Genomic DNA, 13,593 nt, shown 5'->3' with positions numbered 1-13,593 from the left:
GAGCATATTTTGAAGGAGATAAAATAAATATTGATGAAGATTAAGAATTTTGCGTTTTATTTAAAATTTCCGGAAACTTTTCGGTCACAATGTACGTAGTGAAATTTGCGATATTTTCTTAAATTCGTAAACCCATCGCCGTAGGTCATCTTAACTGGGATAAAAATTGCATCATCGTTATGTTCATAGTTTCATTCGGAAATCCTTTTTTATCCCTTTTAAATAGTTTATTCTTGAGTATTCACAAGTTTGATTGGTAGTATTTGTTGAGGAATCAACAAATACATACACTACTATTGCATTGAAATAAATATAAATTGATATTAATTATTAATTAATAATTTATGTCTTTCCGGGTTCCGGGTTAAAAGGGAGGGAAAACTGCATCAAAAACTGCATCAAAAACTGCTTTTACACGCTCTCAACCCTCTTGTAAATTTAACTGGGTCAGTAGGTATAGGTATAGGTTGGAGTGGCGGCCTTGTGTCCCAAAAAGCCCACTTAAGCACAAATAAAGGCCCGTTGTGGTACCACAGGAGTTACGTTATTTGTATATAGATTTAATCAGTATACATTTAACGCCGAAAGAAAGGTAACGACTCCCCCATTATGCAAAGGAAAACCAACCTGACAGTTCTATGAACTTGGCTAGGTCCCTAACATTACAGGATGTCAACTCAGTCAGGTCAGTTAGAAAAGGAAATCCAAGGATTTTTAATCTTCTTGACTGGGTCAGTACAAAGCAAATAATCAAGGAGAGAAAGAATCGTTTCCAGTTAGTGTACTGAGAAAATTTCGCAGAACTTAGACAAAGCAAAGCACTGATCAAACCGTACTCCGTACTCCAATCTTAAATTTTCAAATGGCAATTTCAATGGTAATTTAAAGTAGCAAACAGCCTTCATTACGAGTTATTATGGTCTGAAATATCTGCTACATAAACTTTGATAATCTGTTAATTCGTTATACGGATTATACCTCAAAGATGAGAAAACTATTAAGATGAAGATGAGGACAACTTTGTGTATTTTTTGCTTTAACAACGCACAGAAGAAACGTGTTTCATGTGAAGTTTCTGTCACTTGTGCATATTCAGAGCTCTTCTCTAGATCTAGTTCTGGATTTTGTTCACAGAGTTTTAAAGGATGTGTGCTTAAAAGTGAATTTGTATAGTATTCTTCTGACCGCAGTACCGGCTGTTGCGCCAATTCACAACAATAGTTTTAATTATAATAATAATTAGTGGAATAATTAAAAATTAAGTTTTTTCTGGATTTCGTATTTCAACAAATGAGGTATTGATATTCTTCCGCAATCAATACCTCATTTATAATAATTAATAAATTATAAGTGTAAGATATTCTAATCGCTGACAACTGTTCGTTTTCATTGCTCACGTGATATATCTCTGTGGAAAACAAAAACACCCACTGTCATTAATTTAAAATAAATATTAAATTTCCTCATTCCTCTAATTGGTGTTAACAATTCATCATTAACACTCGCGTCCCACCCACACAGTGTGAACACTTTAATGCTATATTAACTTTTGAACTCTTCTTGCATACTCACGGCATGTGGCTTAAACGCCACCGTAGTCGCTAGTCGCATAAACGCTCTAAAGCCTCAGCATTTTTCACATGCCCAAAACCTTCTCGGATTTTCAAATTATTTTTTTAATATTTAGAAAAATGTTTTCCTCTCAATATCTGTGAGTGTTTGAAAATGCAACACCAATATTGAAAAGGGTCTACCAGTCACCAGTCACCAGTCAACACACTTCAACAGCTAAGCAACCGAAAGTAAAATTCAATTAAAAACGTTTTGAGTAAGGTACGTTTTGTGCCACATAAGTACGGATGCGTACTTAAGCCGAAATATATATATTCAAAAATAAATAATATATAAATGAAAGTAAAATGTGTATACTTGAGGTATTAACGCGTACGTATAATTACTTAAGTGCGGGTAGGCGAACGTGTGTCAGTAGTGTGATACTTAAAATATATTTGCATTATTTATGTACGAACTGCCCTACGTAACCGTACTCAAGTGCGTAAATATGAGAGTGCTTGAGCACAGCACAAGTATTCCACATTCAAGCACATATTTTTTGTATTTTTAAATGAAAATTTTGGTGGCTACTTTATTTCGCATGTGTGCTCTCAGCCAACATACAGGTTTACGGTGTTCTGGCTATAAGCAAAATCGTACTGTTAGCAACAAACTTTTCAATAAGCCAAGTTAATTTCTTTCAAAGGTTCTGAGGCATGTCAAGATACACAACCTAAGCGTGTCATGCCCTGCACAGTCTATATAGAAATTTAGCTTAGCAACATATATAATGTGTATTTAAACTTTTATTAGTATTTTCTTATTTTTTCCATATGTATTTCTTTTTTATAGCAAAGTGGAATCTGCTGTTGTTGTGTTGTGTTATGTTGTGTTGTGTTGTGTTGAGTTGTGTAGTTACACACTTCTCTGAAATGAAATACTTTAACACAAACGCTTTGTTGCATGTGTGGCTTACTTTTCGGCATTGATAAATGATGTGCGGCCTCTTGAAGTATTGATTTAAAAAATTTCAAGGCAAATGCGGCATATTTTTGTTGCTGGATCGCTTTAATGTATCTGCACTTGACATTGAGTGCGTTAATGTGTGCTCCATTATTTTTGTTTCATTTCAGAGCTTTACAAATTGCTTCTGTTTAATTAAAAATTGCGAATTTGTCTTTGGGAATTTGCCCCAAATGGTCCTATGTTAACCATTCGTAGAGATGGAATTGCTGGCAGAGTAAAGGAAATACTTCAGAGACCACTGAAATGACACTTACTTTAATGTTTAGTAATAATGTTGCAGGATAACAGATTTAATAGAATTTTAATAGAATTTGTCTTGAATGCTGAGATAACTTAAAGAGAAGTTCAGTGGAGCTCTAATAAAATTGCATTATAGTTTATATTAGAAGTAAGTAAAATTTTTATTAACCATTGCTAGTATTCCCTTAAAATTTTTATACCATTGTAATATAATTTTAAAAGTGTTAAAATTAAACTTTTATTTAGTCGAATGATATTTCATTAGTGTTCTGTAACTTTTGAGAGTAAGCACTTAAGATAAACGCTTTACGATTTTATATATAAAAACTATAATGAAAATTTAATAACAGTAGCTTTGAATTTAAGGGAATTTATTTATTGGTGAAGTTTTAATACCGTCTTAAAACATTTTTATGAAAGAGTGTTTTGAGAATATAATATTGAATAATGAGTAAAGTAATCAATTTATTCAAAAAGTGTTATTGCTGATTGTTCAGATCTATCATTTATTTAGATTAGTTTCTTGCGAGTTTAAGTTAAATCCGAACAAAAACCAGCAGAATCATAAACAAGTTTTAAAATAATGGTTCTATACTTTTGTTTAACTAGTTTCATACGATTTATGAAACTATTAAAAGAAATTTAATAAAATTTTGATATATAAATTCAATTCAAATAGAGTTATTTTTGTGAAATTTATTTTATTTTTATGGAAGCTGTAGAGTAATTTAAAAAGTTTCAATTGAAGTTGAAGCAGATTTGAAAATGTTTGGAATACCATTTTGTTGGACTATTCACATTATTTTGTCATTATTACAGCAATATACGATGTATTAAAAGACAGTTTAAAATAGTTTTTGTGGAGCCCAATATTTCCGCTTCAAAGGAATGCAAGTTTTTATAGTGTTGCAATATTACTATTATAACTTTTTTAAAGCGTTTGTGTGGGGCCTAAATAATTAAGTTTATTTTGGGATTACAACGAATTAATATTGAGTATATGTGCTTTTTAGCAATACCTGTTAATTAACGAATATACACAGGCTTTGCTGGTTTCAACATGCTATTGGAATGATTGACAACTCTATAAGCAAAAAGGAGTTCAAAGCGGTCATCAGACAAGGAAAATGTTAAGGAAAGTCATGCTATTAATTTTGAGGAGATTCTGCTTGGGATTTCAATCCTAAACACACCTATGGGGGTTCTAGATTGATATCTCCAAGAGGTCGTCAACTGTATGCAGCACTTGGGAACAGCCATGATGTTGTGTCCTCGAGTCACCCAACATATTGGCCATCAGACAATCGAAAAACACCAGACTGAATCGATTTCGCAGTCATTAATGGTATGAAACGTGAAGACATTGCTGTTAAATACTCAAACTAAGAACTAACTAATACCTTTCGGCTGTTCTTTAATGGCAGCTATAACTATGATTTCGACGGCTGTTCAAATTGCTTAGGTCCTTTTACTGTATCTGCATGGATTTTGTAATATTTTTCGATTAGAAGCTTATAATACTTTACATATGTCCATTAGTAGTTAAATGTTGTTATGATCGGAGAAGTTGCTGAGTTGTGTAAAGATGTGTTTAAATTTTTTTAAATAATTTTGTTTAGGAAATTAAAAATTTAAATTTAAAAGTTTTTAAAATTAACAACACATATAACACAACCTAAATAGTTTTTAAGACTATTATTGTTTTCGCATCTTAATATTATGCAAAGAAACTAAGAAATATTTACAGCATTTTTAGTTATACATGAAATGTTTATAATAAACTATGACATGCCTTTTTTAGTCAACATTTATATTTAAAAATAATTCCATCTGTTAAAAAAATATTTCAAAAACACGTATATTTAATCTCATCTGAAATTAAGTATATCTGTATGGATTCGGGCAGCTTTTATCAGTTAAATTTTTATTTTAAAATAAGTTTTCTAGGAAAAAATTTAACAAGTATTAAACGCTTCATATATTTTGACAATAAAAAATAACTTCGCACACCGTAATTATTTGAGCTAATAACGATTTGCGTGATTTTCCCGAATTAAACTCATTCATGTCATTTTTTCCAGTGCAGGTTTTTATCATTGCTACTTTTGTTTATTCATGATTTTTATTGAAAAAATTAAATATTTATGCGCTGCGGTGAGTTGCATTAAATGGTGTTGCACTGTTAATGAAAGTGCAACATGCAATGCAATTCTTGCAGTAAAAAAATTTCACAAAAATGACTTGTACGTGTTAAATGATAAGCAAAGTAATAGCAAACATAATTAAAGTGATGGATGAACGCTGGTCTTAAATTAAAAATGTACTGCTAGCAACATTTCCGCGAAGAGTTTCTATAATTTTCACCATGCACCGTGTATAATATGAATTCCATTAATTTTACGAACACATTTAAGAGAATCACTTAATTTTTAATGTTATTTATCAGCTATAATATAGAGTGAGCATAGTATTTAATTGAAAATATTGATTACGAGGAACTACATAGCGTATGAGTTACATTTTTGTGTGTAATAGAAGTTGTTGATCAACCAGTACAGTAAGTTTAATAATATGATCTAATGAACTTCGGAGTTTGACATAATAATACAACTTTCTTTAAATAAATAGTTCTTTAGATATCACTGATAACTCGTTAAACATCACTAGCCCATTTAGAGTGATCAGCGCCTTTTTGAAATCATGTTCACCTCTTTTGAACTATTCAATTTTACTGATTATAATATAATTGCAAATCAAATTTTTAGATAATGAATTACTATATTTAATTTAAAACATTTAAGTACTGTGACATTATATACTTAACTATTTTGCTTTAATGAAAACTATAGTAGAATGATCTACTAGGTCAGCAGATATTTTGAACTGATATATCAAAGAAATAACGTTTTTTCCATATATAGAACTACAATTTATTTTCTACTTAAATTATTGATATAGTTAAAAATGTATATATCCACATACCTTTTAGATATACGTTGAATCTATAAAATCCGTTCTTGGATTTTTAAAATGACCAGAATAATAGATTAGCTTGTCTTTTAACATGCAGCATAATATTTTTGAACATTCACCTGAAATATACATTATGTTAATTGTTGCAATATACTATAAACACATTAATTACTTGTACTTATCTTACATAATGTTGCAGTAAAATAAGTTTTTTGAATTAATTTAATTATAATTCAAATTTTCAAGGCAAAAATTTATTATCGCTTCAAATGATAACTTAATTAATAAACTTAAGTTAACCCTAAGTTTCATAGCTTCAAAGAAAGCACTTTAACTATTTTCCTTATTTTACCAAGAGAAACTGCTATATTAAATACTTAAAAATTTAATACATATTTCTTTTGAGATATAAGCGAAGCTATATTTCACCAGAAAAAAAATTCAGGAAACAAAAAAGGATAGTTAAAGTGCTTATAAAAACAAAAAGTAAATAAAACTTTGAATCAAAATGGAAAGAAAAGTCTAACTAAAAAGCGCAATAAACCTAGAAAGAAGCTGAAAATTTTTAAAGTAACAGCAGCACTTAACAGCTTTTCCAGAAAAATAAAGAAAGGAAAAAAGATTTGTTCTAAATTTTTAACTCATTTTTTCCAACAGTGGTCACGTGAAAAGGGAATAAAAACACCCAGTCGAAACCAACCCAAATAGCACATACAACGAAAGACATGAAATTGAAATAATATACCTTATATACATGAAACTATAAAGCGAAATAAATATTAATACAAGATTATAGATTAATTAAAAATTTTATCTTTTGTCAACCCTATGAATATTATCCTGAAAGTATACAATATATAGTATTATATGATATATAGAATTAAATATTTTTATAAAAAAAAAGACTAACAGATGTTGTAAATAATTTCGTGAAATAAATAATGGAATTGAATCTTCACATATCCATTTTACTCAAGTATATAGCATAGTACATAGCATAGCATAGTGTCAAAGTTTTTGTTGTGAAAGTGTGTACCACCAGCCCGGTGCATCCCGGGATGGACACAGCCATGACTTGCAATTCTAGTTTTTATCTCCTTAGTGTTGGACATCACTAAAAATTTGTGAAGGCCAGTGTTATAAATATCGCCAACTACATAATAATACCTCAAGGTAGACTAACCTAAAAAGTAATTCCAAACTAAAATCAAGCAAAGCTGGTAGTGAATATAATAAATGGTGACTTCAGTCACTTCAGTATACTGAGGTAGTTTTTGTATTTTTTGTATAGAAGCTGCTTCCCCCAAAGTATCTATTTAAACTTCTATGCCATTATTTTAGTTATTGCTTATTCAAACCCTCTATAGAGTGAATAAATTTGTATCTCATATACAAAATATACTTGCATATATATAAACTCCATTTATGTATGTTTGAATATAGGTTGCAGGTAATCGCGGTAACCAATAACATCCACTACAAAATTCCTCTGAACTTACGACTACTTATAAACTATTAACATATCTTACATTTATCTGAAACAATCACAAGTTAAGCCTCAACATTTCTAATTTTCTAAACCTAAGATAGGTAGGTTACACTTATTTTAGTTAGTTGCTATTAGATACCCTAAATAAATTTGCGTATGCACAAAACAAGTGAATACATCCTTTGCTATTTAAAGTAGCGTTACATAAATGAAAAAATTAAATCTGTGTTGAAGGCAAGGAAAGCGGTAAAGAAAATGTTAAGCTCTGAAAAATGCCAAATGCCAAGTGAGAGTTGAAAATCACAATAAAAGGAGCAAAACAGTATGCAAAAGATGTTTGTGCATCTAATGTTTGTCATTAAAAACATTTACAGATTCAAGCATTGCGGCAATGATATGAAGTTAACAAATGTTGAGGTATTTATACTCTTCAAGATAAAACATTTGGAGAAACAAGAAGGATATTTGGTAATAGCATAGCAAAATCTGAAGCACAATCAGAATTTTGTCTTTTTTTTTCTTCTCATATTAAAAGCAGGCTTTACTGAAGCTGTTATACGGATAAATACATTTTTTGTCACAACAGCACTTGGCTAACTGTCGACTTGGCAATTACCAGAGATTAGCTAGCAAAGCATTTGTCGGCTTGTAGTTGCGGTTGTCTAGCATACTTAACAGTTCATTAAATCACTTTTGTAAGCTGCTAGCACAAATATTATTTTTAACAGATTTTATCTAATGATGATGATTTTTTTCCACACCATACTTCTTCCATATCTACATATCTATTCCTTCCAACTACTCGTTATGGATGTGCTGCTATTTTTGTGCACACTTATATTGGTGTCACATCATACGACATCATTTATTACTTTGGCAAGTTGCCCAGTAGTTTGCTGATTTTTTCGTGTTAAGTTTATACGTGCACTCACATATACGAGTGCTATGTGCAGAGTTATGCATGTGTGTGTTCTGCCATACCGCCCCAGTAATGCCTATTGATTGATTTTATTATAAGTGGTATTTTAAGGATGCCAGTTGTTGTAGTAACCATATTACTGCTAGAACGACATATCGTAGAAATTGGCAGAACTATGTGTTAGCACAATAAATCACTTGAAGCGGCTCTAAGTAAGTTTGTCCGACAAAATAAATTGAGCACAATAAAATTCAGATGTTAAAATTTATTAAAATGTGCCATTCTGCTGCTCTTTGGCCACTGGAACGGACAATGATGTTTGGCAGAAAAAAACAGAAACATTTGTGGAAGAAGTTTTTTTTTTATACTTACAAAAATTTTAAGTATTTTCACTTGATCGTATATTTGTTATAAATGACATATATATTATTATCGTGGAGTTTTATATATAACATATTACTTAAGGATATTAATTTCTGCCATTTGTTTCTTCTTATACAAATATGCTAATACGTATTTAATATATTTATTTTTACAATTTTATGTGAATTCGATTATCTTAAAATATTAGTCAAATTAAATACACTACACATGGTGTAAACAGCAAACTAATACTAATACATTTTTATATGTGCCGTATTATTAGATCTTATCTATCAATGTCAATAATAATATTGACATTAATTTAATCTCTAAACATTTTTGAAGTTCAAAACAAAATATACCAATTCTTTGCATATTTTTATTATTGGATAAGAAAGGTCTAAAATAGTATCGAGACATAAATTGTCTAGAGCAATATCTTGTTGATGCCCGATCAGGTAGATTATAAGACACAGTATGTCTTCATTCAAAATGTACTCCAAAATGACGTCAAGGAAGGTTACTTACTGGTGGTGCCAATGTCATCGTTAGTTGGGAAATGCCTTAAAATTTTTATATGTAATTTTCTTTATATACTCGTATATAAAATGTTTTAATATAATTTTCAATATCTAAACGTCTTGTTGTTTCACTTACGTCTAAGATTAGCTCAATATATATCTTATGCACCATGCCACTATTAATGTCTTAAATATTAACCGTCTAAAATCATTTAATGGAGTTTAATCATGTTCATAACTTTTTGTGTCTTATTAAGGATATTCATATTTTCTGTGTAGCTGATTATTTGATTTATGCTAAGAAGCATACTAAAAAGAACACTAAGTAGTTACTGTACGCAGAATGAATGTGTAGAACATCTGCAATGAACGGGTTATAGAATAGCTGGAATGAACAGGTTATAGGCTCTTCCACATTGATGTATTAGTTACATTTATTTAGATCACCTAAGTAATAACTTCATAGAGACTTATTTAATTCTGTTAGGTTAGTTAAGAGATTTGCTTAAGAAGAGAGTGAAGTTTTTTAACGCTGATATCTTTAGCATAATTGCAATATTTCAATGCATGGGTTGTTGGCCTTTTTCGCTTGCTACAGTGCATACATACCCATCGCTTCAAAAGTAACTACATAGAGCCTGTTTTTTTTCTCCAAAGTCAGTTAAGGATTGCATCCAAACAGAGAGTAGACTTGATGTCAATATATGGTGAAAAATCATATATTGCGATATGATATCATATACAAAGTTATCAACATGAGTATAAATATTATGGGACATTATGGCAGGTGCGCCCAATTAGTGTATACTCTAACTTATAACTTAGAAATTTAGTTTAAAAATTTGTTTATTGAAATTACTTTAGTAACTGTTTCTGTAACTGACTCCAATATATTTAAGGTGAATGAATACTGAACACTTTGATAACTTTACTTTCAACAAAAGAGTTACGTGTCATGAAACACTAGATTGATTGCTGAAACAACATGACGAGTTTAAATTCTTTGACATATAAATCATTATTTCATATTCAATAAGTTATGTATTAGTAATGAAACTTAAGGAAGCTTTTGGAATTGTTGTAGCTAAAATTTACTCATTAAAATGAATCTATTTTATAAGCCAATTTTACCCTTGAGCGATTTAATGCCAAAATGCCTGTTATTACCTCAGAGCAAAGGATTTTTATTGTAGCAGAAATTTTTATTATAAAATGTATTTGTAATAATTTCTGAAAAATTAATTTCGACATTTAATTGAATTCATTCAGCTGTAAAATATTTTGCTAAATTAAAGCAAAATTTAGTAAACAAATTTACTCTTACTCCTGCGATTGCTCCTTTATGTGGTGGCACAGGTTCATACGTTTGCAGGGGGCGTAATCAATGTACAACAAATTACACTGAAATATTCCAACGTATTTAAGGCAAATTATATAAATAATAAATTATAGTAATTTCAACAAATTTCAACGAATTTCATAATTAGATGAAATACTTTCGCAAATGCTGTGCAATTTAATAAATAAATGTTTGCAAAATTTAATGCGTGCGGCTTTATCGAATGCAACTCAATTACGTCGAATGCGAAAATCATATACTTTTAGGCCGCATTCTAGGTGCAGGTGCGGAAATATTTAAAATGCATGAATGAACTTCAAAATATTTCGAATGGTAGAGCAAATGAATTGTTTGTGGAATATTTCGCTAACATGTCGAATATTTTTAATAAGCTGAAACAAAAGTAAATATTTAAGCTGATAAATGGCGCAAATATGCTTTCACAATTCAATAAAAATATTTAATTAAACGATATGACCCCAACCAAAAACAGAGAATTTAACATTACTCTATGCATTATGGCAAAAGTCATGCAATTCACCGCATCACTATTCCAAAAATGGTCAGGTTGTGATTTCTTTGTATTGGAATTTGGTGCCACAAGCCCAAACCGTAGTGCAATGGAAAATATGCGAAATTCATGTTTGGAAAAGAATCCTTTAACCACTGCTAATTAACTGCAACGTTGAATGCAATTATGTTAAACTGGCATCAGTGCATGTTTGACGATGATATTATTGAAAATTAATTAAGGAAATTCATCGCTTCACACCACTGGGTTACCGCAAATATATGCAATATTACGTTGCGGTTGAAATATCTTTCATAAATAATTCAATAAATGATAATATCCCTAGACTTTTCAGTGTATTTGAGTTATTGTGTTTATTGTTGCGTTTTTACTTGCCAATTGATGTGATTTATTGTTAAGTAATAGCCGATTCGTGAATCATAAAATATGTTTTAAACAGAAAACACACAGATATATCTGTATTGGTAAGTGCTGCAAAAAGTTAATTGAATAACTAGAAAGAATCAAAACCATGCACAGTAGAATCTTATGTTGAGGTTTTTCCTAGTTATTGCAACTGAGCACTTTTATTCTTTCTTAGCTGGGGGGTTTCTACAGAGTCCCTCCCTTCTCTTTGACTAAATTATGTATTCCTCACAAGCTTCGCTGATTATTCGATGACTGATCTAAGATCTGCATACCACCCTGTATGGCTAGTGATTGCTCTCAGATTAGATAGTACTATGTGGGGCAGCCTGTCAGTTCTCGCGTATAGCTTCAGGGCTCTGTCCCTTATGTATTATAGCACTATGAGTTCAAATAAGTTATCTTTATTGATAAAGTTAGTATTCGGATACTGGTATATGCGGGTGATGTAGAGATGTTGTTTATGACCCAAGTACATTACAAAAAATGATAGACAGTTTAAGTTGCCTTCTAAATATAAGTATTTGGGAAACTGCTAACAAAAAAATTCAAATAATATAAACACGTAACCGATAAACAATCAGCAGTTGAAGGAAGCATAAATGCGTTACAAGATAACTTTTATGAAAAGATAACCATCCCGCTTGAAGCGAAGGGGACCGTTCTAACACAAATAGCATATGGAGGCCAAATATGAGGCCACTCACGTTTCGAAGAGGTCAACAGACTTGAAATATACCTTATTCAAAGCTCACAGATATTACCCGACTTCACACGTATATTGAAAAGATAGAAACTGCTTTTGCAAAAAAAAAATATGTGTACTTAAAACTTACATCTAAATAACATACTTTCATATATTTTAACAAAGGAGGTGTTAGGCATGATGGATAGAAATTAGATGTGGAAACAGAAATACGGATGCATTAAATAGAATAAATGTTCACTGGCATATGTTAATAAGTATTGTTAAAATATCTTGATTTTAATTTTTTTTAATTTAATTTTGTATTTATGTTGCTTTTTATATATTATTTTTATCTTAATTTCCTATAAGTATGTCATTATTGTATTATTTTATGAAAACTATTTTTGGACTTAATGTGGCTAGATATTGAATGTGAAAAAGCAGAATATAGTAAAGTACACAACTAGTAAAACCTCTAAAAGACTTAACCACTTAAATGATCTACGTCAGTACTGAGGTTGTGAAATTGGTTTTCAGAATATCAAACAAAACTTTGTTTAGCTTTCTTATTTCTTATTGAATTTGCTTATTATATTTTATCTGTTGAAGTCTACTTTTGTACTGATTGCCAAAAATTTTAAGGGGACACTATAGAGATATGAGAATAATACCGCATTAAAAATAAAAAAATCGGCAGCTAGACAACAAGTAACAAATATATATAAAAAATTTTGCTTGTACGGATTAACTGAATGAGTAAAATAGCAGTAGTTTCAGTACGCAATACAAAAAACTATGAATTTTTATTAAAATTGATGAAGGTGACCCATATGTACTAGCTAACATTGAGCTTATTTATCAGCCTTTTAAACTATACGATTTAAAGTAATAGATAAACATCATTTCATATGTTATTAATTATGAGTATAGACTCATTCTTTATTAGTTTACTGCATTTTATATATTATGCTTTAGTAATGAACAATTTTAATCAAACTTAGTTCTTCAACGGTACTGAAGTTTACCCAATTATTAACTTAAGTATAATGAAAATTAATCTTAGAACACATTTATCGTTAAACACCGCAGTCCTGTCTTGCATAAATACTAACTAAAATTTGGCGTTTTATCGCAAGGACATCATTCACGAAATTTGAGCTGGTTGAATTCTGATTTATATATTTAATTCCATTTTTTAATTCCTTTTTTAGTATGAGTCCTCTGTGTAATATTAATATTAAGTCTATTTTAAGGACGCAGTTTTAAAGTAGCGATTTATCTATAATCTCAACGTCTACTTATGCAGGTTTTAATGTCATATTTTGTTCATAAGAAATAAAATAAGGATTGCACATTTTTCTTATTTTATTTTAATATTTTTATAAACAATTATTTTTGATTACATTTCATTTTTACGAATCCTAACAGTAATGTATTTTGATACTCCCACGTTCTTTGGATTTGTGTCAGTTTTAAAGCAGAAAACTTGAAATTTTTAAAGATTTTCATACTTCAAGAGTTTATATTAAAGTTTCTAAGCCTCT

Source organism: Teleopsis dalmanni, chromosome 2, assembly GCF_002237135.1.
Source record: "Teleopsis dalmanni isolate 2A chromosome 2, ASM223713v2, whole genome shotgun sequence".
Lineage (NCBI taxonomy): Eukaryota > Metazoa > Arthropoda > Insecta > Diptera > Diopsidae > Teleopsis > Teleopsis dalmanni.
This window is presented reverse-complemented; position numbering follows the sequence as displayed.